The 27,361-nt window shown below is 46.4% G+C and overlaps 2 long non-coding RNA genes across 2 annotated transcripts in view; one reads left to right on the top strand and one right to left on the bottom strand.

Annotated features, from left to right (window-relative positions):
- Window positions 1–478: 478 nt before the first annotated feature.
- LOC311594611 lies at window positions 479–8,829 on the bottom strand. The gene is made up of 3 exons (XR_014778145.1): window positions 8,731–8,829; window positions 6,635–6,673; window positions 479–555 (listed from the first exon to the last, which is right to left on the bottom strand). It is a non-coding gene; the product is annotated as an uncharacterized lncRNA (long non-coding RNA).
- Window positions 5,045–27,361, top strand: part of LOC311594610 — a 130,518-nt gene continuing 108,201 nt past the window's right edge. Inside the window, exon 1 of the long non-coding RNA XR_014778143.1 lies at window positions 5,045–5,113. This is a non-coding gene — a long non-coding RNA (uncharacterized lncRNA). The remainder of the gene's footprint in view (window positions 5,114–27,361) is intronic.

Here is a 27,361-nt window from a genome sequence, read left to right on the forward strand (position 1 = left end):
AAGCTTTATGATGTCCCAGTACATAGATGTCATCCTGTAAGGATGGCTTTTGTGATGACTAAGGGGGATGGTGGGACAGCCCAGGGTTAGAGGAAAAAGAATGTCTTCATCATCAGGGCAAAGGGCAAAGGTCACACACTTCCCTGCTGTGTGATCTGTAGAATAAGCACTGCATTCGTTAAATTAATATTCCATAAAGTTTTACAGGAGAGTGGTTAATTAAGATGACTTTATTCTGAGCAGACGACAAGGGAATAATAAGCCTTTAGCTGCCATTTCGCTTACATCATCCTTAAGAAAGCCAGGTGGGTGGTCGGAGCTTGGAGAGTTTCCAGCGATGCGCACAGGGTTTTCAGATTTGGAGTCTGATCCACGTAACTGGCACACGAGGTTCCAAGAAGGGGTCTTACTAGAGGCGATGTTAGATATGGCTGGAGGCAGAACACACACAAAGCCTTCCACATCTCCAACAAGTGTCCCTGGGGTGACAGTCTCAAGTGGAGACACTTGGTTGTGAATCCCCCATTACCCCAGCATTTCAGATAAAGTCAGCATCTGGTGGACAATTAGAAACAGCCCAGGCGGATCGTCATTCTGGCTGTTGGGCATGCAAACACTCCCTCAGATCTTCTGCCCTGGGCCCCACATGCTCTGAGACCTCACAAATGGGGTGGGACCCTCTGTTACAATTGAAGAACCATCTATTTTTCTGTTTCTAGGAGCCCCCAAGGCCTCCCTTTCCAGGTGATTTCTGCACAGGCCCAGTCAAAGCTGGAAAGTGGTCCTTAAGTCTTTCTGTGGAAGAAACAAACTCCACCTTGCACCTCGACACTGGGTAACTCGCCAATGCAAGATGCAAGTCTGGAAGGCTGTTTCCCTGGTCAGTGGCTCTAGATCTCCCCCTTACCAATTCCCTCCTTCATTACTTCTCTCAATTCATATGTCTTTGTGTCATGCACATTAATTTTTTAAGAGTTATTTTTACTTTGTGTGTAGGAGTGTTGGCTTGTATATACGCATGTGAACCACATGTGGACAGTGCTCACTGAGTCCAGAAGAGGGTGTCAGAGCCCCTGAAACTGGAGCTTTAGGATCTTTCTGAGCTGCTATGTGGGTGCAAGGAACTGAGCCCAGGTCCTCCGCAAGAGTGCCCCTAACTGCTGAGCTGTTTCTCCAGCCCCAGTCATGCATGTGAATTTTTGGCACAAAAATGTACAAAGCAGAAAAATTAAAACAAACCCCCTGTTAAACAATCAAAATAACGATAATACCAGAGTCTCCTGGGAAAATTCCTTTAAGGCCAATAGAGTGCTGACCACCTGCCTTGGCAGACCCTTTCTGACCCACTAGCCAATCTTTGATGACATATCTTGATGTCAAGTCCTGAGTCAGTCTGAATTCCAAGCACTCATCAGCCCATAGAGGCTGTCATTTGCCCAGCTATTTCAAGACACTAATTGGGGTGATCTCTCCTCCCCACCTTTCCATATATTGTGTAGTTCTTACAGACTCTCATCGGTAGTGGCCTTTTGGGAACACCATGAGTCCTTAGGTTACCAAGCTCACACTGTGTGACACACATAAGTGATTGGAAAAGACTTCTTAAAATCAACTTCATATGAACTTAAGTCTTATTAACTTGGTAAGACATAAGGGGAAGCATTGGGGGGCGGAGTTACTGAAATTAAACCAATGATAAGGGTGGAAATGACCAGAAGGTAACGTGTAAACACGGGCTGTGAGTCACCCGCAGCCACCGAGGCTCGGTCTCACAGTGCCCCGCGCTCCTGGTTCTTTTGACCTTTGACACAGGAGGAGTCAGAGCAGCTGAGCTAAGGAGGTTACTGTCTGATGATGGAAAGTTTTCAAAAAGGCACATAACAACATAACAAACTAAAATCATAAAAGCTGAGGAAAAGGTGAACACCAACAGCCAGGAGAGAAAGATGGTGCACATTCTAATGAGATTCATAGACGTGAGAGGCTTCAGTGAGTCCCAGGAGGAAGACAGGGTGGGAAAAAAAGGCAATTAGATAGACTAGGACCTAGGTGAGGACAGGAGAGAGCTAACAGGCCACTCACGGTAAAGCAAGTGGCACTGGAAGGTTAAGACAGCTGAGGATGTGTGGAGGGTGACGTGCAGGAGGAGGGGAGTAGAGCAGCCAGTGAGGAGAGCCCAGCGTGACTTTATGGCTGCATCCTCCCTGGGGAAGTGGTGGAATACAATGGAAACAGCGTTGCTGGCCCTGAAGGTCAGGCGTAGCTCTTTCTCTGAGAAGCTCAAGCCAACATGAGGATTCAGATGCCCAAGTGAATTTCCTCTGTGAAGTGGGAGCCACCAAGGTCACTGCCAAGGATGAGCAAGTTATGGGGAGGGTTGGGACTTGAGAGGAGCAGAAAGAATACGAGATGAACATTGAAAACTGTGATGACCGGTCAAATAAAGACAAAACGAGCCGGGCGGCGGTGGCACACCTGTACTACAGAGGAAGTTCCAGGACAGCCATGCCTACACAGAGACACCGTGACTTGAAACAAAACAGAAAGGACAAATGAGGCGACACAGAGTGTTGATGAATAGAACCAGGGAACTCCGGTTTGCAACCTTCCCTCTGTTGCCCACACTCCTGAAAATGCCAGAAGGACAGGGAACAAGAGAACAGTGTGGGGTGAGTATGGAACAAAGAAAGGACAGGGCCAAGTTAGCAATGACTCACCACCCAAAGACTGCAAGACCCCATTCTAATAGACTTAAGCAATGTCTGTGCTAATATCTCTGCATCATTAGCAATAGAGTGAAGTGACCAGGAAAATCACTCAAATCGGGCTGGAATGCCTTCAAAGTCTGTTTTAGGGTTTGAATACTGGCATGCCTGAGTTAATTTTGCCCTGAGCCTCCAACCTCATGGAATAAAATAAGAGGCTATGCTAGTCATGCAAAGAACCTTTAGCATAGCATATTTTTCTGTCTGTTGTGAAGCAACACTCAAGTTTCCACTGCCTAGTTCACGATCAGTTAAGCAGGCACAAGACCAAATTGCATAGTTCTAAAGAAAATATAAACATACGCACATAAACAATATCTCCATGAAGCACAGCATCTGGCAAGTTCACTTTAAATAATTCACACTTGTCTTCCTCCAGAACATAACCCTTATGCATCTCAGTCCAAGCTTTAGACATGTCACCACTGAGAGTAGGGTCTGCTCTTTGCATTCTGATGTTTGGTTTTCCTCGGACTGTGTTTATTATAGAACATATTTTAGGGTTCCCAAAAGTGATGACATTGAAGTGATTCATTTATGTATTAAAAATAGATCATTTGGGGCTGGAGAGATGGCTCAGCGGCTAAGAGCACTGACTGCTCTTCCAGAGGTCTTGAGTTCAATTCCCAGCAACCAACCATATGGTGGCTCACAGCCATTTATAATGTGATCTGATGCCCTCTTCTGCCCTGCAGGGGTACAAGCAGGCAGAGCACTGTATACATAATAAATAAATAAATAAATAAATAAATGATTTTTTTAACTTAAAAAAATAGATCATTTTATGTATAGTTAGGCAAAGGAGGCACACTGGCCAACATGCCATTGAAATGCCTGTCACAGTTAGCCAGGCTGTATGGTAAGGCAATGACAGTCATAAGCAGAACTGTGAGCCATCTAGACTGGGAGACTAGAGATGGGGAGGACAGGGAGAAGGAAGAGTAATTCCCATTGGGGGATGCATGGAGGAGAGGGCAGACATAAGGGGGCGTAGAGGTATACGCAGGGAAAAGGGCAGGCGAGTTCACACATAGCATAGGTCCTAACAACAAAGGCTTCAGTTATAAGTGGGGTTGCTGGCCCAGTCACCTCCCGTGAGAAGGATGAATCGGCTAAGTGGAGTTTTCCTTCTCCAATCTTTTCATCCTAAAATCAGTCATTTCTCCAATACCCAGTCTGCACTCAGATGTTCCCTGTCTCACAAGAAGCCCACCTGGCCACCGAGCAGAGGCTGCATCTTGTCTCTGGTCAGGTCACACTCCTTTAAGTGGCCTTCCTGAGCCCTTAGACTCTTACTCCCTCAGCGTGGGGACATGATGGAGAACTGCACCCTGGTGTCACTGACTTTATTGCTCTGCGTGGCAAATGAACAGGTGACCCATCTATCCCTTCCTAAACCATAACATCCTGAAAGGCAAGAGTTATATTTATGAATGTCCATACCGCAGGCATGAGTGCATACAATTTGCACTCAACTAATACTTAAGAGTAGAGGTTTGGGGTCAGGGAGCTGGCTCACAGGGGAAAGTGATTGCTGTGCAAGCCTGATAACCTGAGTTCAAGTCCCAGGAACTCAGTAACATATGTTATCTGTAATCCCAGCAGGACCTCATGGAGAGAGACAAGAGAATCCCCCAGAACTCAAAGCCCACTAACTTGGAGCAAGCAACGAGCAAGAGACTCTGTCTTGTACAACTTGGAAGATGAAGAACCACACCCAAAGTTATCCTCTGACCTCAACATGACATGCACATCTGTATACATATACATACACTCACACACGTGCACACACACATGTGCACACACATGTATGTACATGCACACACTCACACCTCATGGAAACACCACAAAACGATTTTTGTTAAGAGTGAACGTTTTTTAACCAGAGACGAACTCTTAAATCTTCTGGGTCACTTCTCAGAACACATCGCTGTTTCAAGGCTCTGATCGCCAGGCTGCATTTGGGCCACTGGGCTCTGTAGGTGCTTCTCGGCTGAAGTTGACACTGTCTGTGGCCAAGTATCTTTTGCTGTAGAGATGCTTAGCTATACATCCTGCACTGGCTCCTGCCATCAGCCATGGCCAGGAACCCAGGATCCTAGGCCAGATGAGCCCACAGTCAAGTCCCAGCCCCAGTAAATAGTACACAGCTAAGGAAGCATAGGCACTTAGCCACATCCTGCGCTTCCCTGAGCTTTGTTATAACAATTAAATGAGGGGCTGGAGAGATGGCTCAGTGGTTAAGAGCACCACCTGCTCTCCCAAAGGTCCTGAGTTCAATTCCCAGCAACCACATGGTGGCTCACAACCATCTCTAATGTGATCTGATGCCTTCTTCTGGCCTGCAGGTGTACATGCAGGCAGAACACTGTATACATAATAAATAAATAAATAAATCTTTTTTTAAAAACAATTAAATGATACCCTATCGCACAGAGTGGTCATGACAATATACCTAATTGAAGACAAGACCTCACAAATAGTCCTGATGATTTTAATAAGAAGTAATACCATGATTACTGGCCTCATTGAAACCCTACACCAACTCCCCAAAGCCTAAGTGGAGAAGAGCTCTGCTTCCTCACATTCCAGTGGCGGAGGCAAGCACCTGAACGTCCCAGCAGCAGAAATCACCTTCCTGCTCTTACCCCACCCCCAGCTCATCAGAACACACCTGCCCTCTCCCTAGGGCAACACAAAGATGCTCCGATTGGCAGGAGTAGTTACGGGTACTCAGCGGTTGGTGGAGAACCATGTGCCCTCATCCAGGACAGGATTCAAAACAAACCCTATGAACCAGACAGAGGTGTCTGAAGAATGAACAAAAGAATGTGCTGGAAGGAGGTAGCGTGGGAGGAACACGGGGAGGGGGGGGGGCCCCGGTGACATTTATACACTGAAGACCGTTAACTAGAAAACCAATGAGTTTAACATTCCGTGTTTCTGAGGGGGTTGAATGAGAGCCATAAGGACAACCAAGGCTAAACCAAGACTGACCAGTCATCGCCTGAATTGCTTTATAAGAATTATAAGAATTAATTCATCAAAACATATATCCATCTTTTGGGTTGTTGGCATCACTTTCCTCAAAGAAATAAAGATGAAAATGTCATAAAGGGTGGATCAAGGCCTGGAAATAGCACGGCTGGAATCTGGCTCAAGGACAATGCTTCCAGTCACTGTGTGAGCGATGCCGTCCAAAGAACTGGAAGGCAGACTGAACAGTTAGCAGGTGGCAGAGGTGAGGGAGAAGCAAGAGAGCATTGGTGTAAAACAAACAAATATACAGCCTGTACAATCGCAAGTTCAAAGCTAGCTCCAATGGCACAGCAAGGGCTGGACCAAAAACCAAAACAAATAAACATAGTTTTTCCCCACGATTATTATTTTGTGTTTGTAGAAATCTAATCTGTTGCTCAGAAATCATCTCTGCTGGGCTGGAGAGAGAGTTAAGAGCACTGGTTGTTCTTCCAGAGGACCTAGGTTCAACTCCTAGCACCCACATGGCAGCTGAAGACTGCCCATTACTCCCATTCCAGATGCTCTTTCGGCATCGTTGGGCACTGCACATAAGTGGGGCACAGACACACATGTTTCATACACATAAAAAAATATATAATTTTTTTTAATCTGCCCTTAAATATATTTGTAGGATGGTTGTTAAGCATAGCTTGTTTTCACCCTGTTTGGCAGGTAAGGGAATGTGCACAGATATCAAAAGACTTTTCCAACTATTCAGCTCCATAATTTGTCTGGAGGAAGCGACCCTCCGCACCTGGCAGGAACTGAGGGACCAATGACTCAAACGGCAGGAACACAAGGACCGGCAGGAACACAAGGACAGGCACCCAGGCTGTGTATGTACTTACCTTTCTCTGTCTTCTCAGGTCATGATTTCTAGAAGACATCTGTCCAAAGGAGAAGGAGAAGGGGGAGTCAGTGTAGGGCAAGGTGAAGAGACGGATCAAGGATAAGGACATTAGCTTTGAAAATGATAGGTAGATATCTTTGACCAGATATCTGGAAGCATAAAATGTTTGCACACTTGCAACTGAAACGGGGGGAAAGGGGATGCTGACAAGGAAAGCCCACTCAGAGCATGGCCTGAGCCTGTCCCAGGAGGCCTCACGCAGGGATGCTGAAGGCTCTGTGCTAAAAGGCCCCATGTGGACACTTGGAAGCTGTAACTAGGTAACCTCACGCTTGTTCCGTGAGCTGCTTCATGGATCAGCAAATTGTCTTCTGCCGATTTTAATGTCCGCCTTTGTTTTCCTGTCGTGGCATGAATCTCACCGCAGATTCTTTCCTTGTCATCCTGGCTGCTTACCGTTAGACTCCGCTACGGTCGGTAGCTTTCACCGTGCAATGCTCCTTATAGGTAGCTGTCACAGAAACTAGCTGCTTAGCATCTGCTGTTCCTACTTCCTTCTGGGAAGACAGCCAGCTTCCCTTTCTATTCAGTGGACAAGGAGAGCTACGGTGTGATCTGGTTCTACTGGAAAAACATGAGCAGATTGTTGTACTGTTTTCAGGCTGGACCCTAACACCAGTACTAAGCTCTGTTTTGGTTGTGTTGTTTGCGGTGCCTGTTGGGTACCCAGCCGTACAGGTTTGAGATGAGTGTAAACTTAAGACAGAATCGCTGACAGAGGAGCAAACATGGTGGCCCGCATCTATGATCCCAGCATGTCCAAGGCCAACGCGGGGTGCTCTCCAGCTCCAGGCTATCCTGGGCTACATAGCAATCCCAAGATCTGCCTGTCGTGAGTGTCTTCCTGCCAGACTATCACCAAAAACAGAAGAAAGAAAGAAAAAAATGTAAAAACCGAGCAAAGGAGGGGGTAGGGAAGAGAGGGAAGAGGAGGAGCTGGCAGCGGTGTGACTGCCCGCAGAGTTCAAACTAAGAATATCGAAGATAGATTCATGAAGAGCTAGCACTTAGTATTGAAATCGTGCGAAAATTAAGAGAGGCACTTCCAGGAGGCAGCAACCAGATGTGACAAGTGTCACTTCACGTTTTATGAGAAACAGCTGCAGACTTTGATGGTGCCGATTCCAGGGACAGCGCTGGAGACAGCGCTCAGGGTCCGGCGTAGATGAAGGGCAGGAGTGCAGCCAGAGAATGGAGCCTTCTAGCATTCGTGAGGCAAGAAAAGACGCCCCAGAGCCAGAAGAACGGCAACAACAGGGCAAGGAGCACACATGGGACAATGGCAAAGCGAAGCAGAAGTGAGGACTATGGGGCTGGAGAGATGGTTCAGCGTTTGAGAGCGCTCGCTGATCTTCCAGAGGACCCAAGTTCAATCCCCAATTGCACATGTCAAACAACCCATAGCTACCTATAGTTCCGGGTCCAAATGGCCTGGCGCCCTCTTCTGGCCTTCATGGGTACCTGCAGGCTTACTGCTCTAGAGGCAGTGGGCCCTGAAAATGGGGCCTACAAAAGCATCAAACTAGTCTCACGTGAACTGGCCAATTTATCCAGGGCCTCGGATAATTAATACTCTGAGAGTTAAGAGGAGTCATACGAGTTAAATATCCAATCATAAGGGAAAGCCGCACAAAGCAAAAACATTTTTCTATAAACAAAGCAGCAATGGCCAGGTGTAATGAATAACCCTGACATGAACGCTCTCCTAGTCACCACACCTGGGAGGGCACGAGAACACATTCCAACAACAGTCCCGTGTTTTTGTAGAAACTGCGGTCACAAAACTCTTGTCTCCTTTTCTTATTGTTTTCTCACAAGCATTCAGAATCCTCCTCACACAGCTCCATTCTTGGAGAGTGTTCTACCCAACACGGGCATACATGGGGCACACACACACACACACACACACACACACACACACACACACAAATCTTTTAAACTATAGAAATTAGGGATTGTCTTAGGGTCCTCCTGCTGCAATAAGATACCATGACCAAAAAACAAGTTGGGGAGGAAAAGATTCATTTGGCTTACACTTCCAGGTCATAGTTCATCAGTGGAGGAAGTTAGGACAAGAACTCAAGCAGGGCAAGAACCTGGAACAGAACCTGATTCCGAGGCCGTGCAGGGATGCTGCTCACTGGCTTGCTCAGCCTAATCTCTTACAGAACCCAGGGCAACACGCCCAGGTGTGGCACCACCCACAATGGGCGGGGCCCTCCCCCATTGGTCACCCTCCCCCATTGGTCACCCTCCCCCATTGGTCACCCTCCCCCATTGGTCACCCTCCCCCATTGGTCACTAATTAAGAAAATGCCCTCCAGTTGGTCTCATAGAGGCACTTTATCAGCTGAGGGTCCCTCAGGTAAGTCCAGCTGGTATCAAGTTGAGAAAATTACTCAGCACAGGAATATGCTGTAGTTTGGAGAGAAATGGGTGAATATTGAGAGAACACACAGTCCAACTAAAATCCAAAACCTAATATACAAGATGTTAAAGATGGTAGACTCCACATTCAAGTTTTCATTTTCTTCTTTTCTTAATTTCTGTCTTTCTAATGTTTCCACAATGAACTTTATATTCATTTATAAGAGTAGGAGTAGGGGGGCAGGGGGTGGGGGTTGTTTTTAATGAAAGATGCTTAACTTATTTGTAACCAAACAGCCAGAGGCAAGAGAAAAGAAAAAGAGCAACTTCCGGGGCCATTGTGAGAACAAGATTCCAGGCTAGGAGAGATGCTCCCACCAAACATCTCTTCTGTTTCGCTGGAGACAAGGAGAGCAGCTGAGGAATAACAAGGGAGCTTAGAGTGAAGCATTCAGAGCCAAGATGCTGAGGCAACTTCAGGAGTGTGGACCATCACCCCTGCCTCCAGCACCCCTGGCTTCCGGCTCAGAATCTGGCCTCCTCCCTTCATCCTATGGAAAACAATTTTCCAAAAAGAGATAAGTTTCCTATTGGTTCCCTATGTGCCTCCACTGCGAACTACCAGAACTACCATCGCTTTCCAGCCTGGGAATGGAAAACAACCATGAACGCACTCACATGTGCTACTAACATTGGATCATGGTTCTGCTAATTCCTGGTGGCAACATTGCATTGTGGGATTTCTAGAGCCATACATTTGAACCCAAAGTGAGATATTTCCAGCTCTGCCTTGGGTGAGAAAGACACTTCGCAAAAGAAGAAATTTGCATATGTTGGACCAACCTTGCATCATGATACGAACAGAACTTGGTCCCAATGTATGATCCTCTTAATATGTTCTTGAATTCACTTGCAAGTAGGTTTTATTGAGAATTTTTATATCTATACTCATCAGAAAAATCGGTCTATACTTTCTGTTGTCCTTAGCCAGTTAGGACTGGCTTTGACAAACGAGCTTTTCAGTCTTCCTTTCTTGTGCTCCGTGAGCATTTGAGGTGAGGAGTATTTATTTAATAGCATCTTTCCAAGATTTGGAAGAATCAACACCAGAGCCTGAAGTTACATCATTTATTTCATGTTGGATATGAACTGGCTTAGTCTGGGGCTGCAGAGACGGCTCAGCAGTTACAAGTATGCACTGTTCTTGAAGGGGACCCAGCTTTAAGTCCCAGCACCCACAGCAGGTGACTCACAGCCACCCCTAAGTAACTCCAGCTCCCGGGAATCCTACACCCTCTCCAGCTTCCTCAGGTACCAGTGTGCACAAAGCCCCACACAGACTCACATACATACACATAATTAAAGATTAGAAATAAATTTGAGGAGCTGGAGAGATGGCTCGATGGCTAAAAGCACTGGCCGCTCTTCCAGACGACCCAAGTTCAATTCCCAGCACCCACGTAGCAGTTCACAGCTGTCTGTAACTCGAGTTCCAGAGGATCTGCCACCCTCTCACAAACACGCAGGCAGAACACCAATGCACATAAAAATAATATTTTTGAAAAAATAAATAGATAAATTTGAAATGGCTCAATATTTCTTGAATAGAACTTGAGAATTTACAATAGATAAACTGGGTAACGCCAGCACTCAGGGAGGCAGAGGCAAGTGGATCTCCATGAGTTCAAGGCCAGCCTGGTCTACAGAGTGAGTTCCAGGACAGCCAAGGCTACAAAGAGAAACCCTGTCTTGAAAAACAAGACAAAACAACAACAACAACAAAGATAAAGTGAACAGAGTCCTGGTGAATGGGCTTATGCTAAAGACCGTTTCCATGAAGTAGAACTTGTCCATGTCTGTTTCCCATCTCAAGGAGGCTTCTTGGCACATCTTCCTCTAAACTGTTCTGCTATAGGACACTGTGTTCCCCTGCCTGAAACATATGACTCATATATGAGTGGGCATATACCAGGCTTTTGTTTTAAATAACGGTACAAAGTGGCAACTACATAGGAGGCGGAGATCAGTTGTACAAAGTGAGAGCTACGTAGGAAGCAGACAAAAGTTGCATCCTGTTGCTTTGCAACCCCCTGGATGCTTGGTGTTTGGTCTATTGTCTCCTCTCTGCAGTGATTTTGATCAGAATATGCCAATGCATGGGAGTCTTGTCATTCTAGAGTGTGCAATGTTAGGAGACTGTTGTCCCACATGAGCTATCTCTGGGGCATATGCTGTCCCTCTCCACATGACCACTTTGCTGTTTTGTACCATATTTAGGATACGGTATTTTTTTTTTAAACAAGACTGAGAATTTTTGACCCATTGCACAAGACCATGACACCTTCTTGGTCTCTTCCATCTTCCCAGCTGTCAGGGACTCAGATTTGCCCCTTCCTTTGTTCCAGGATAACATCTACTGTTGTTTAGCCAAAAATCAACTATTTCTTGCCCCGAACTTTTTCTTCCTTCTTGTTCTTGCTACAGATCAACAGCCTGTTGCGTCTGAAATCGCAAGTGTCATATACTTGAAAAGGAGCTGCTTTATTATCAGGGGCAAAGAGGACTTCATAGGAGGATAATCTGCATTCCGTCCTGCTGGTGACGCAGAGAGTGAGCAGACAGGCAAAACTGTTTCCTATTATGTAATTTGGGTATTCATGTGCTATCACCAAACTGTATTAAAGTGCCAGGGGAGAGTCCGGCCGGCCACTGTCTTCCTCAGTTGTGACTGAATGACCTTGAGGAGGGAATGGTGGCTCAGTGCCTGAGGCACACTTCTTCACCCCATGGGGAAATTCTTGCAATGACTGTAAGAAGGAATTCTAGAATCACTTTGTACTTAAAATTACAATCTTCACATTTTCCCATAATGAAATACTCCTCGTTATATTATTATATATTATAATTATTCTATATAATGATATATATACATACATACATGTATACACACACACATATATATGGCTTCTCGGCAGCCATCTTTCTTCAGCACTGACCCCTCTGCAGCCAGTCTCTCAAATTTGCCGTTTCAGTCTCACTGTTCACGCGTGTTCTCAGTCAGGCAAGGCTCTCCCAGTTCTTGTAGGACAGGTGACTTTTGAGAGCATCCTAGGCACTTTGAAGAGCACATCGCAAGGATCACGTGATCTTGGAAACACCCGAAGGCGCCATGCACATGGAAAGAGCTCTGGGTTCTGCCTCTGTTGACTCATGGCGCCCATGGAGTCAGACCCGTCAGCCCCATGGGCTTCTCCAAGTGAGAAAGCCTTAAGATCAGTGTGATCTGTGCCTCATCTCCAAGGACTGTCAAATACAACAATAAGAAAAAATTAAACCAGGCAGTGATGGCGCACACCTTTAATCCCGGCACTCTGGGAGGCAGAGGCAGGCAGATCTCTGTGGGTTTGAGGCCAGCCTGGTCTACAGAGTGAGTTCCAGAACAGCCAGGCCTACACACACACACACACACACACACACACACACACAAACTTGTCTCAAAAAACCAATAAAAAGATAGAAAGAAAATAATTAAATTTAAAAAATAAAAACATTTTAAGTTGCTTCAAATTTCTCAAGTTTGAAGCACACAAGGAGACATCTTGTTTCTTGTCTCTATGCATGGATTTCCCTAAAACATAGGACACTGGATTCTGGCAGGTCCTTCGCTCGTGATTTATTTACATGACAAAGTCAGTTGTCGTGGCCACTCGAAGTCCCCTGGGCCTGAGCGTGGGAGGCCCTGGCTAAAGAAATCATGTCATTCTTTGAGCTATGGAATATTGTTCTGGCAAAAAGCAAGTGGCTGTGTGTTCTCATTCCCAGGAAAACATCCAAGGCTGCCCTTCTCCCAGCGCATAGTAAGCCTGCTCTGCTGCTGCTAACAAGGTGCCATGCTCTGCATCTGCGCACACAGTGGGGCCGCAGCCTCCACTCTCATCCCTCAGAGAGACAATGGGAAAAGCCATAAATTCACGGTGTTCTCAGGAGGAGCCTCCGTCTCCAAGCAGAGGAGTCCAAGAACAGCCCCAGCCCGTGCTTTTTCAGTTCGGTGTATTTGAGAGCTGCCTTGCCGGGAAGAGGGAAGGCACGAATTAGAAATAAGTCAGCCCCAGTGTCAAGTTTCTGTCTCAATTGTTTCAGGGCATGGTCTGCCCTTGCTTGTGATTCCACTGTGAGGGCCTGCTGCTGCACGCTCCCCGGGGGTGAGCCGTGGTCTCACAGTCCACCTTCGCCTGTGTTGTAAAACAGGTCTATCTGTAGCCTCGTGGGATACTAGAGCTGAAAGGAGGCGTAGACTTCAACTATTCTAACACTCCATCTTTGCGGCTGGAAAGATGAAACTTACGTAGTTAATCAGGTGCAGAGCCAAGGACGGGACTCCAGCGTACAAAATATGAAGGGACCAGTCCACATCGGAGCCTGTTGCACACTCACCATTATTCCCTGTTAAGTTTGACTCTAACACCGATTCCGGGGCTGCAGAGAACGCTCAGCAGTTAAGAGCACGTGTTGCTCTTGCACAGAACTCAGTTTCAGGTCCCAGTCCCAGCAGAGCGGCCCACAGCCGCTCATTGAGTCTAGGTCCAGGGGTCTGATGCCCTCTTCTGAGCTCCTCAGGCACCAGCACACACATGGTGCACAGACACACACGCATACAGGCAAAGTACTCACACGCATAAAATAAAATAAATCCCAAAACAATTACACCAGATAGTTTTATTTTTAAAATAATTAAAACCTTTGGAAGAAAATAGAAAGTTGTTGGCTCTGATTCCCTAACGATTCTACTTTATTGGGGATTTATTAAAGGCATGTACCTCCCTGACAGCCCGACTACCCTAAATAGGAGGGAGAGGAGATTAAGGGGAACAAGAATGAAACCTCTGGGTATCAGTTCCACAGGGCAAATCCCCTGGCGTAATTCTCAGGAGTCTAGCAGATCCTCTACCCGACAGAAGAAGCCGCATCATCCATGGACCGAACCTGGAGGTCTCCACCGAGCTCGCCTCCGCTGCCAAAACCTCCAACTCCACACACCATGGGCCGGAAGCTCCGATTTCTCTTTCCATTTCCCCCAATGTCCTTCTTCTTCTTCTTCTTCTTCTTCTTCTTCTTCTTCTTCTTCTTTTCTCTCTCTCTCTCTCTCTCTCTCTCTCTCTCTCTCTCTCTCTCTCTCTCTCTCTTCCTCCTCCTAATCGATGATCCTTTTGGCAATACAATACTCCCCCCAATTGCCCTGTCTTTTGTCTTGGGCTGATCCTTCCTCTGTCTCTGAGTCTATCTGAGATCTTTATCAGTTTGTAGAGACAAAGTCTCAGTGGGCTCAAGCATCCCAAGACTGTTTTCCCCTTGAGCCCAGACTAAGGCAAGGTTACAGTCTCTTCACAGAGATGCTGGAGACAGTTGAGGTTGAAGATCTGAGGAGCGGGCTCACTGACACACTTCTTCATCTCTGGCAGAGCATGGTCATCATTGAAGACAGTCTTGTGGATTGACAGGAGGAGTTTGCAAAGACATCACTTCCCTGCTGCCACCAGGAACTCACTTCCAACTCCTGGATACAGACTCTGTCTAGGATCTTCGGGATCTCTATGACAGTGTAGACGTGGGAGGCTCTGATCTTCACAGCACAGCTGCACCGGGCCTTTTCTCAGCCTGGCCCACTTCAGCAGGTATTTGTGAGGTTCCTTGAGATGCTCCCCAGAGAGGGCAAGATCAACTAACACCATCAGGGGCTGCTTCACCCCACAAAATGTTTATACATTGATGGTGGGGCTAGCAATTAGTCCCATCACTGTGGAAATCAGTATGGAGGCTCCTCAAAAAAAAATTATACCTGGTCTTGTCGTGTGTCCCACATCCTCCACTCTTAGGTATATGCCTGAAGGTCTCTAAGTTGACGCAGCACAGAAACACTTGCACATCTGTGTTTATAGCATCACTATTCACAAAGACCAAGACATAGATTCAGTTCCAGAGGCCAACAACAGTTGAGTAGATACAGAAAATGTGGTAGAAAATACACAGTGGAGTTTTAACCAGCCATAAACAAGAACAAGATTAAGTCATTTGCAGGGAGTGAATGCAACTGGGCATCGTCATATTAAACAGAATAACTCAAATATCAGATGTTCTCTCTTACTTGAGAATCCTAGGTGTGAGGTGGATACATAAAGGCACAGATGTACATGAAACTTGGAAGCAAAATTGAGGCTACAGGGGCTAATAGGAGGCAAGGGAGGAAGGGGAGGAGTAAATACAGTCAACACATGATACACTCTCACGAAAATGCCATTACAAAACCCATTGTTCTACACAATGATTATGCACCAAAATTAATACTTTAAAATCTGTTATTTTCTAAATACCTCTGCTTCTTTATAGCAAGTAATGCATTATTTTAGAATTTGAGCCATCAAAGTTTGAAGAGCCTGAATATAGCCATATTCAACTGAAGCAAAAGGAAATCAGGCTTTGAAGTGCTTAGAACGGCATTTAAGTCGATGCTGAGTCTGTGTTCAGTGTCATAAGTGAACATGTCACATCTGTCATCCTCTTTTATTTATTTGGAGCCGAGTGTTAGTGACAACCTATTAACCCAGAACCACATCCTCCGAAGAGAAATTAATCAAACCGTCATGGTAGAAAAGAGATTGGCACGTCAGACGCTGCTGGCATTCCAGCCAAGAACACAAAGCCAGGAAAGCAGTTAACAGACAGGACACGTGTTCAGCCTGGTGTTGACTCTATACAGAGAATGCCCCGGCAGGCATGTATGTTCTATAAGCAGCAATTGATCAATGCCTGTGCTCACAGAAAGGTAGATTCCACACTTCCAACAGAAATGTTGTTTCAATAACAATTGTTCATAATATCTTTTTTTTTTTTAACTGAATCTGCATGTTGGAGATGTTACCAATTCTAGCCTCGCTATCAGTTTCTGGTATCTGTAGTGGATCAGAAAGATCCTCAAAGAAAATGTCTACCCAGAGGCTGAGTGTGATCTTATCTGGAAAGGGATCAAGAGAGCATCCTTGACTCTCCGGATAGACCCGCTATAGCCTGATGGTCAATACTGGTACTCAACCTAACGTCACGTGGGAGACAAGCACGTGCCCCACCCTCACATCATACACTTCTCACCAACTACTAAAAACTCAGAGGCTTGGGAGCTAGAGAGGCGCCTCGGTGGTTAAAAGCACTTGCCTTCTCTTACAGAGGACCATCGCCCAGTTCCCAGCACCCACACGGTGGCTCTCGGCCATCCCTCACTCCTGTTGTAGAAAATAAATCAGGGCCACAGGAAGAGGCATGTGGGGTGAGGCCTGACCTACGTGGGCACCAGGGAGGCATGTGCTGCACATACTCACATGTACACACATGCACACACACAATAATAATAATTAATAATAATAATGAATTTTTTAACTTAGATGTTTCTGTGACACTCAGATTTCATAGTTCCCTAGAACAGAATTCAGAAAAACAGTTTTAATGTCACACAAAGAAAGAAATCTAGACCAAAGTGGGCGACACATGTGGTGAGGTCTAGGAGGGTTTCAAACACAGCCACCCATAGCCTCAGGATGGCTCAGCCTCCCAGCACATTGGCATGTAAGTATCAGAGTTTTTCGCGGGGGTTCCGTTATGTAACTGGGCTTATGGGAGCCACTGGGTTCTCCCCTCCCTGGAGGTCCAGCTGGTATCACAGCCCACGGGTATCTCACAGGTGGTCTTTGCTCCCCAGCAGGACTAGCCTCATCCTGGAGTGATCGAAAGGCCAAGCATGAGTCACCGCTTTGCTGTAAACTCAGGTGTGGTCCAGCAGCCCACAGCGAATAACAAAGACACTCCTATCTTTCCGCTCAGGAAATTCCAGGGGTTTAGAAGCTTCCTCTCCAGAACCAGGGACAGGGGCCAGCCAAGTTCCTTAGAGCTGGGATGATGAATCCGACAGAAGGATGCGTCCAGGTGCGCCTGCCCCCACATCACCTACCTCACAGAGGAACCCACCTGTAGTAAGAGGGTAAAGCCAATGAAGACAGATGTGAGGCTGGAGGACGGACAAGAACAAGCCCCAGCAACGCAGCTTCCTCTGTAGCCCCGCCTTTCCCACTTACAAAGTCCAAACATCCCAACACTTGTTTCCACCACAGAGAGTTGAGTTCCCGTCACTGCAAATGAAGAGAAGCTGGTAGCCAAGAGATTCAAAACAGAGATTAGTTACCAGGCAAAAATCTAAGAATAAAAAATGGATAAGTTCTAAATGAGGGCGATAAGGCTATTATTCCCGATGAAGTTAATAGCTGTGAAACTTGCCTTTGTTCCACCTTTTTTAAACAACACACTGAAGCGTGGAATAACAGGAAATAGTTTCCAGGAAAGAAAGCTAAGAGGGGCTAGACTCACAGCAGTTCTCAACCTGTGGGTGGCGACCCCTTTGGGAGGGTTGAATGACCCCTGTGAAGGGGTCGCCTAAGACCATTGGAAAACACAGATATCTGCATTACAACTCATAACAGAAGCAAAATGACAGTTGCAAAATAGCAACAAAAACAATTTTATAGCTGGGCGTCACCACACCATGAGGAACTGTATTAAAGGCAGCGTTAGGAAGGTTGAGGACCGCTGGGTTAGAGAGATGGCTTCCATGGCTAAGAGACCTCTCCACACAACCGTGAGGACCAGGGTTTGAACCCCAGCACCCACAGAACAAGCCAGGCATCATCCTATGTACACCTTTAACCCAAGCTCCAAGCAGGAGAACCATGGCCGCCAAGAAAACACACAAGCTCCACGTTCAGAGAGAGAACCTGCCTCCTAGGAGTTGGTGGAGGAAGGAAACCTTCTTCTGGCTTTCTTACACTATCCAGTTACATTGATTTGAATCCCAGTTACCTCCCATTTAATCCAAATTCTTCAGTACACATTTCTAAAAATTCAGGAGCTGGGGGAAGTTGTTAGCACATCTATAAATGCATCGTTTTTTATTACACTAGTTTACGTACAAGTGTCAACTTGCATGGGTCAGTTCTCAACTTCTACCATGTTGGTCCTGGGGACTGAACTCAGGTCCTTACACACGCAGAGCTAAGGCACAACCCTGGCCCTAAAAATGGTGGTCGCTTGAGAGAGTCAGAAGGACAAGCCACAGACTGGAGAGGATGCTTGCAAAAGCCTTATCGAAGACAGGATTGCTGCCTACAGTAGACAAAAACTCTTTAAGCCGAATAATCCAAAAATGAAGAAACTGACAAAGCAATAGACCAAGCTCTAAGGAGACTCACCAAGATGACACAGAGGACAAACAGTTTGAAAAGACGTTCCATAGCATGTAACCACCAACCTGCAAGTCAAAAGAGTGACGACCACTACACACTTTCCCTACTGGCCAAGGTCGGAACACAGCAGTACCAAGAACAGGTGAGGCTGTGGGCGTCAGGATCCCTCATTCACAAACTCTGCATGTGTGAAGGGAGCCCAGAGGGGAAGACTGAAGGAAAGGTTAGAATTTCTTACGAAAATGAGCACGCACCATGTAATTCAGAAACTGCATTCCTTACTGCTCGCATAAATGAACTGAAAATGTATCACCCCCTACACAAATAGATGTTTATAGATGCTTATTCATCTTTTTCACTTTTTATTGATTCTTTATGAATTTTACATCATGCACCGCAACCCCACTTATCTCCCAGACACCTCCATATCTGTTCTCTGCCCTTGCAGCCTCCCCACCAAAAAGAAACAAAAATAAAAAAATAAAATAAAATAGTAAAGCAAAAAAAAGAAAGAAAGAAAAATATGTTGCCATGGAAGCTGCAGTGTATCACAGTGTGTCACACAATATACCCTATTGCCCAGACAGCTTTACCTGCAAATGTTCATTACATTGAGAAGTTGGTCTGGTTCAGGGCCTCTGGCTTCCCCTACACTATCAGTACTGGATCCTCACAGGGACTCCTTTTGTATATCTTGGAGTTGCACTGAGTCATAGAGGCCCTACAGCCTTGGATCTGCAGGACCAGCCCCTCCACAAGCTCCAGCAGTTCTTACATGAGGTAGATGTTGGAGTAGGCCAGCTCAAAGCCCTGGATCTGGGCCTGGGTGGCAGCTGGGTTGGTCAGCCTGGCAGCTCTCCTGTGACCGAGCCACCAGGGCCAGCTCTCCTGCACTGCCCAGGCGAGGGACAGAACCAGCTAACCTGCTAGCTCTCCCTTGCTCATGCCATTGCAGCCAGCTCTCTTGCAAACCATGCCACCAGAACCAGCGCTCCTGTGCCACCCCAGGGAGGGACAGGGCCAGCTCAGCCTCAGACATCTGCACGCCCCCAGATGGCACGCCCTGCATGACCTTTGCTGATAACATGGACCACAGACATCAACACCGACCCCCTGCTTCTGCAGAGCCACAGACCCAGACAGGATCTTGGCAGCAGCAGCAGCAGCAGCAGCCTGGATGTCACCATGGCCTCAGGTGGCAGTGCAGGCTACTCACATCAGGTTGTTCCCCAAGACACTTTATTCATAATTGCCAAAACCGGAAACAGCCAAGACCTCCTTGGATAGGCGAATGTATCAATAAACTGTGGTCCATCTATACATGAAATACTGTTTAGTTAGAAGAAACTATCAAACCACAAAATCCTAGAAAGAAGCCTAAATGCAGATTACTAAATGAAAGAAGACAAGCCAAACAGACGGCATGCAGTGCTATTTTAAAAGGCAAAGTGACACAAATAGTAAAAAGAGAAGTAGTTACCAGAATTTGGGAAAGAGCACACGATTCTGAAGGCAGTGACACCATCCTGTATGAGGCTGTATACCGCGGTTATTTTAACAGTATGGCCTAATAATGTTTACTGTCAGGCCTATGATTGTTATTACGACAGCATTTTCTAACCCGCTGGCAATCAATGAAACACAGGCACCTGTCATATTTTAAACTAGCCTTAGTTACCCTGGGTCAGGGAAGATATTAATCTCCTAAACTGCTTCCCATAGTGGGGCAGGTATCCCATACCCTACCCCGATCCCATGCCATCTGCTTCTAATAATTTCTTTCAAGCTGACTCCCATCCATAATCCCAAATACTTGCTAATTATCATCACCTAGGGGCAAATCTCCATCCACGCTGGCCACGTGCTTCTCCACCTAACCCACGATGGTGCAACCTTCTTCTCCTCCCTTCTGCTCCAGTCTCCCTCCCCAGACTCTCTCTGTCTCCCAAAGCCTGGGAACCTTAGCCACGTCTACCCTATTTGCCCTGTCCAGGTGTGTCAGTCTTTATTTGTCAAACTGGAACAAGGTTCTTAGGCAATATTACATAACAGTCTTGGAGTACAGAGACAGCAAGCAATAATTAGCATCAAACTACATCAGACTAACCTCCAACAGCTGTAACCATGGACACACATTATTAAACCTTCCGGCGGCCCATCGGTTGTACTGTTGGAGTTATTTTTATAAATGTGTTTGTTTCTCTTAGCTGATTTCTTAACCCGGCTAGCACACAAATAATCGAGACTCTTTTATATTTGTTTAAAAGTAAGCTTCAACAACACAATCTTGAGCAGTTTAAGTCTGTTCTTAAGCCTCGATGTTGTTTTGTCTCACTCCGCCCAGCAAATGTCCCAGAGATACTTGCACCTTGTAGCTTTCCTTGGCCCCAGCTCCCTCCTCCTGGTCTTTCTTGGACCTCTACCCAAGGCTGAATTCCGACTGGGGAGCAGAGTTCACACAACGTTTAGACAAGAAATCAGAGTTGAAAGTACACAATAACCTTATGCCTACATTGTACAACAGCAGCAGTGAGCCCTAAGTGAACAATAGGCTTTGATGGTCACGTGCCACTGTAAGTTCATTGATTATACAGTGACGGTTCCTCCTGGTGTAGGACAGGAATAGCTGGGGGAATGCATGAGAGCTACAAGCTAGGGGCAAGGAAACTACTTTTTACTGTTTTGCTGAATCTAAACATATGGGTTTTGGTTTAAGTTACATATTTATTTTACTTACTTTTGGGTTTTCAATGCAGCCATGGCTGTCACAGAACTCACTCTGTAGACCAGGCTGGCCTCAAGCACACAGTGATCTGCCTGCCTCAGCCTCCCAAGTGCTGAGACTAAAGACATGTGACACCGCTGCCCAGCCTAAGTTATCTTTTTTTGTTTTGGTTTGGTTTGGTTTTGGTTTTTTGAGATAAGGTTCTCTGTGTAGCCCTGTCTGTCCTAGTACTCACTATGTAGACCAAGCTAGCCCCAAACTCACAGGGATCTGCCTGCCTCTGCCTCCCTGAGTTCTGGGGTTAAAGGTTGATATTGGGGGATCCTCTCCTTTATCTTTGAGGAATGCACCCCTCCTTCCCGCCATCTTCTATCCCCATGTCAGGTCTCAGGACCTGCACACACATCTCTCATCCTTTCCCACCTGCTTCCCATCTCTTGCTGACTTTGCTGAGTCAAGTTACATCTTTATTTCAGCTTCCCTGGGTAATAACTCCACAGTGACCTCTCCCCTAGCTCATCTATTGAGTTATACTTAACCATGACTTTTAGCTCAAAGAGCTCTTTTTGCATCTCTCCTCCTCCTTCTTTCTTTCTTCTTCTTCTTCTTCTTATTTTTCTTATTATTCTCTTCTTCTTTCTTCTTCTTCTTTCTTCTTCTTCTTCTTCTTCTTCTTCTTCTTCTTTCCCTCTCTCTCTCTCTCTCTCTCTCTCTCTCTCTCTCTCTCTTTCTTGGGAACATAAGTGTCAAAGTGTCACATACAGGTCATGCATGTGAAGGTCCGAGGACAAACTCACTGTCATTCCTTGCCTTCCATCTTGTTTGAGATAGACTGTCCTTGTTATTCTCGCACTGTGTGCCCCAGGCTAGCTGTCCAAGAGGGTCTAGGAATTCTCTCATCTCTGCCTCCCATCTTCCGTTATGAGCAGTAAAATTACACACACTCGTATTTGAGTTCTGGGGATCTGAACTCAGGCTCTCACGCTTGCAGGGCAAGTGCTTTCACCTACTGAGCCATCTCCCCCAGCCCTTTCTTGATTTCTTGAGACAGGGTCCTGTTGTGTGATTCAGGCTGGCCTTTACTCGCTGCGCTGGTTTTCTAGTTTGCTTTCTGTTTCTGTGACAAACAGCATGATCAAAAGCAACTCAGGGAGTATTTTAGTCAGGGTTCTCTAGAGGAACAAAATTGACGGTATAGACAGACAGACAGACAAGACAGACAGAAGGGGGATTCGTTAGAAAGGCTTACAGGCTATGTACCAGCTGTTCAAACAATGGCTGCCTCCCAGTGGAAAGTCCAAGAATCCAGTAGTTGCTCAGTCCATGAGGCTGGATGTCTCAGCCGGCCTTCAGTCTGCCCTGGAACCTTGAAGAAGTGGTCTCTAATGCCAGTGAAGGAATGGACTTGCCAGTGAGAGTGAGGGCAAGCAGGCAGAGAGCAAGCTTCCTTCTTCCATGTCCTTTATAGAGGCCACCACCAGATGTGGCCCAGATTTAAGGTGGGTCTCCCCACTTCAAAAGACCTGGATTTAAGGTGGGTCTTCCCTAAATGACTTCAGTGAGAAAAGCCCCTCACAGGTGTGTTCAGCTGCTTGGGCTTTAGTTCATTGCAGATTCAGTGAGCCAAGAACAGCCATCACACGGAGGAAGGTCACAGAATGGTCATCACAGGGAGGAAGGCCACAGGACATCGCTGAGGGAAGTCAGGGCAGGAACTGAGCAGGAAGCATGAAGGAGTGCTGCTGACTGGCTGGCTCCCCTGTTCTTCTTCAGCTAGATTTCTTAACACAACCCAGACCCATGTGGCCGAAAATGGCTGCCCGCAGTGGGCTGGGCCCTCCCACATCAATCTCTAATCAAGACAATCTTACAGACAGACATGGCCACAGGCCAATCTGATCTGAGAAAATCCTTCATTGAGACTCAGACGATTATAGACTGTGTCAAATTGACAGCCAAAGCTAACTAGGACAGTGGTCTGGTCCAGCCCCTAATTCTTGGCAATTCTCCTGCCTCGGTCACCTGAGTGCTAGGATTACAGGCATGAGGCACTATGTTTAGAAAGCCCTTTTTTTATGCTGTTAAAATTCCCCAACAGTGTTTCTAACTTCTTGAATTAATTGCCCTGTGTCTCCTCCAACAGCTCAGCTTTCACTGTCTTCTCCCCCTTCTTGGAACAGGACCCACTAGAAAGGCTGTGGCTTGCCTCTGTGGCTCACCCTGAAGGCAGCCGTCTCAAGCATAGAGAGGACAGAGCACCTTTGCAAGCACAGGGTCCACTCTCCGCTGGAGCCCGTAGGCCAGCGGCTCTCAACCTTCCTAACGCTGTGACCCCTTTAATATAGTTCCTCATATTGCGGTGACCCCCAACCATAAGATTATTTCTTTGTGGTTTCATAACTGTAATTTTACAACTGTTATATGCGTCCTAATGTAAATACCTGCCATGCAGGATAGCTAATATGTGTCCCCTATGGGACTTGTGACCCACAGGTCGAGAACAACCTCCCTACACAAGCCCTCCAGCCTGAGAGCCAGGAAAACTTCGATGGAGCACTCACTCACTCACTGGCCTAGCACTGTGCCTGCCTTCCTGGTGCTCCCTCTGAGCTCTCTCTCCCATAAGCCTGCAGTCATCTTCCCAGAAGAGACTAGAGATAGAGGACGCGGGACTAGACTCCTGCCTGAGCTCTGGGCTAACAGAGGCTTAAAGGCATCAGGCGGAGGGACCCCCTAGGCCTCCTGGCAGTACATATTGTTCTCTCTTGCAGCTGATCGGAGGACTGAGAAAACTCAAACCACTGAAACCTGGAAGAATCAAGAACGGACAGTGATCAGACACACTGAGGAGAAACGCCTGGAGGCGCAGATGGTCTTTAAAGCAACTCTTGGGAAATAAATCCCTTGGTTAAAAGTCAAGTTGAATTAATACCAAGCTCATCTCTCCAGAATGCCTGATCCACAACTGCACTGGGCTAATAGCCCACTAAGAGCTTCTATTCCCAAACTGGATTAATTATCCAGACCACCAAAATTAATATATATTTACGCAAATCTGAACTCTTTAGCAAGACACGTGTGTAATGGAAATTTTGGGTTCTTTTAAAACTCAGTTATGTTGTGTGAACATGTTTTTGTTTTAATCCCAACTGTTCGGTATTGGGATGCTTTAGTTTGTCCACAGCTGATAATTGCCTTGTGCTGGGCATATGCCTGCTGATAACAGCCTCGTGTGGCTCAGAGAGGGGTGTGGTCTTTGCCAGCTGGAGTTAGTCGAATTCTGAGGACTCTGTGGGAGTATAAATACCAGAGCCCAAAAAGAGATGGAACACTTCAAAGAGATGGACAGACAAGGAAGGAGGCTGCTTGTGCTGCAGTTGCTATTGCTGTACTACTAGATCGCCTGATGACTGAGATTGGTATTTTCCCAAAGACCCTAACCAGCTGGATCTAAGCCTAAAGAGGTCCACACCCATCTCCCCACTAACCTTCTTTCTCTCCTACCTTGGGGGGGTGTGGGTTGGAAGGGAGATGGAAGCATTAAGGAACCTCAAATAAAATAAGAGTTTTAAAAAACTAGCACCTACACACATGTGTTTTATACCTTTCCGTATTGTTAATTTCAGGATAAATCTTATATCCAATAACCTACTGAGGGGGCTGGAGAAGTGGGTCAGTGGTGAAGAGCACTAGCTATGCTGCCCTGGTTCAGTCCCCAGCACCCACATGGCTGTATACAATTATCCGTAATTCCAGTTCCAGGGAAACCCAGCGCCCTCTTCTGGCCCCCATGAGCACTGCATGCACATTTTACACTATATTCATGCAGACAAAACACTCATTCACATAAAGTTTTTTAAAAATCCTTTTTAAAAATAATGTAACGAAAATCCCAATCCCCCAATGTTTTCAACAAGTAGGGCATTATTTATGGGGCTTATTTAAAAGTTTGATGCTTTCCAGTTGGCCCTGGTTCATTGCTTCACAATTTTACAAAAATAAATAAGTGAAGAAGTGAAACCTATGCCAAACGTAGCAGCAGCGAAAGCAGCCAAGTTCCCCAGTAAAGGACAGAGGGCCACACCTAGCCACAGAATGCCAGCCCAGAGTCCCTGGCCTTGTCGTAGCCAGAAAACCAACACCCCAAAATGCAATAAGGATAGACCTCAATGTTCTTGTGTGGCAAGTGAGCCAATAGGTCCCACTCCTGAAATCACAGATCTCCATGCAGACTTTACCTTCAAAGTGCCTGAAATAGCATCACGGCCACCCCCAGCCCCTGCTCTCCTCACCTCCACATCTACCGTGGTACCACTATCCTTAGATGGAGCCACTGTCCTTACATATCTCGCCTAGGCCTGCACTGGCCTTCTAAGCATTCTGCCTGTTCATTCTCTCTGGTTGCATCTGGGCCCTTGACTGAGAAAGCACAACGGTTCCTCATTGCCCTGCAAAGGCAAGAATCCGGGCATGGCTCACAGGCACATGTGTGGCCCCTTCCCACCCCTGGAGCCCCGTCTTCTGACACCGACTCCACTATGCTTCAAGTGCTCTTGCCTGCCTGTGATTTGTTGGTTTGTTTGTTAGTTTGTTTGTTTGTGGAGTGTTCTTTTCTTTTTGTTTTTGTTTTGCTTTGAGACAAGGTCTTTCTACATGGCTCAGGCTGGCCTGGAACTCAACTGTGTAGTGCAAGCTGCCCTCAGACTCACAGCAATCCTCCTGACAAAGTCTCCCCAAAGCTGGGATTGCAGAGATGAGCCACTACGCTAGCTGGCCTTTCTTCTATCTTTACACAGCACCCTATTTCCTCCATGTTTGGGACACTTCTCCCACTGCTCTGCCTCTTGGTCTTTGCTTGAGCCTTATTTTCTAAAAAGAAAGTAGAACCTTCCTGTCCCCCTTGGGCATATTGCAGCCCATCATAGTCTGCTGGCAGAATGCACATTTCCTGCCCAAGCATCATTTGGGTCATTACTAGGCTAATGTCCGTGAGCCATGGAGAGGGTTTGTGCATTCAGATGAGTGTTACATTCCCCACTAGCAGATGAGAGAGAGAGAGAGAGAGAGAGAGAGAGAGAGAGAGAGAGAGAGAGAGAGAGAGAATGAGAATAATGTTTGCTCAGACACTAGAGGCACAAGGGAAAAGAAATACTATACCAAACACCTGAGGGATAGCAATTATGTTAAAGAACCACAGAAAGTCACCACAAACTTTCTGGCAGCGTCAACCAAAATTGGGGTGAGGAGATGGATATAGTGAAGTAATTTCTGTAATTTAAAAATAACAGAAAAGAATGCAAACTCATTAACTCATTCAATATGAGAGGTTGTTTTTTTTTTTTCATAGACGTCTAAAATCCCTCTAGTATAGCATTTATAAGTGCTTGGAGAAAATGCAGTTATTTCGTCCCATGTGTTTAGGCTTGTTCATAGTGTTCACCAAATGTAGGTGCTCACAAGTGGAAGCAATCATTGCATTTACTGATAACTAAAATCTAAGCATTTAAAGTGTAATCTGGAAATTTCTCCAAAACAGAGCAAATGGCCCTTGAGTTCATCCTCTGTCAATGGGAGGAAGGAAAAAAGCATTCCTTACGGAGACAAGTCCCTGTGGGTTGAGCTGTTTCCCAGCACTTGGAGGCCCCCGTGTGGTAGGAGCCACAGAGAGCTCTGCAGGGAAAGCGAGCAAGAAAGGGGGGGGGGGAGTGGAGCGTGTATGAAACTGTCAAAGAACATATTTAATCAATTAAATAATAATAATAACGTCCAGGTGACCGCAGAGCCAGGCACAAAGCCCTTCTAAGGAGGACGTGGGTGACATTATGGGGGCATTTCACATGGGCCTTATCCCCCCAGGGATCTCCAGAGCCTGCCTCTCTGTCTAACCCTGGCAAGTCAACATGTGACAGACCAGGAGATCTTAGAAACAAGATTTGTTAGGCTGTTACCCCTGCAATAGAGGACTAAGCCTGGCCTAGTTTCCAACGCCGCCGACAGCCTTGACAGATCAGAAGAAGCACAGCATTCTATAGCAAAACCGTGAGGAGACAGAGGTATCCAAATGGTTTACAGTGGCCATCCATTAGCTACAGATAAAAGGGCGGGACACCGTGGATCAGGCAATGTAAGCCTTGAAGAGGTGTGTGTGTGTAAGAGGTGTGTGTGTGTGTGTGTGTGTGTGTGTGTGTGTGTGTGTGTGTGTGTAGCAGCACTGCCACTTGGTGGTTGGCTTTATGGCAGTGAGCAACAGCTGACCTGCTCAGTAGAGAGTCAGGGACTCAGCACTGGGAAA

The sequence above is a fragment of the Acomys minous genome (genome assembly GCF_964271855.1).
Source record: "Acomys minous genome assembly, chromosome: 3".
In the NCBI taxonomy this organism is placed as follows: domain Eukaryota; kingdom Metazoa; phylum Chordata; class Mammalia; order Rodentia; family Muridae; genus Acomys; species Acomys minous.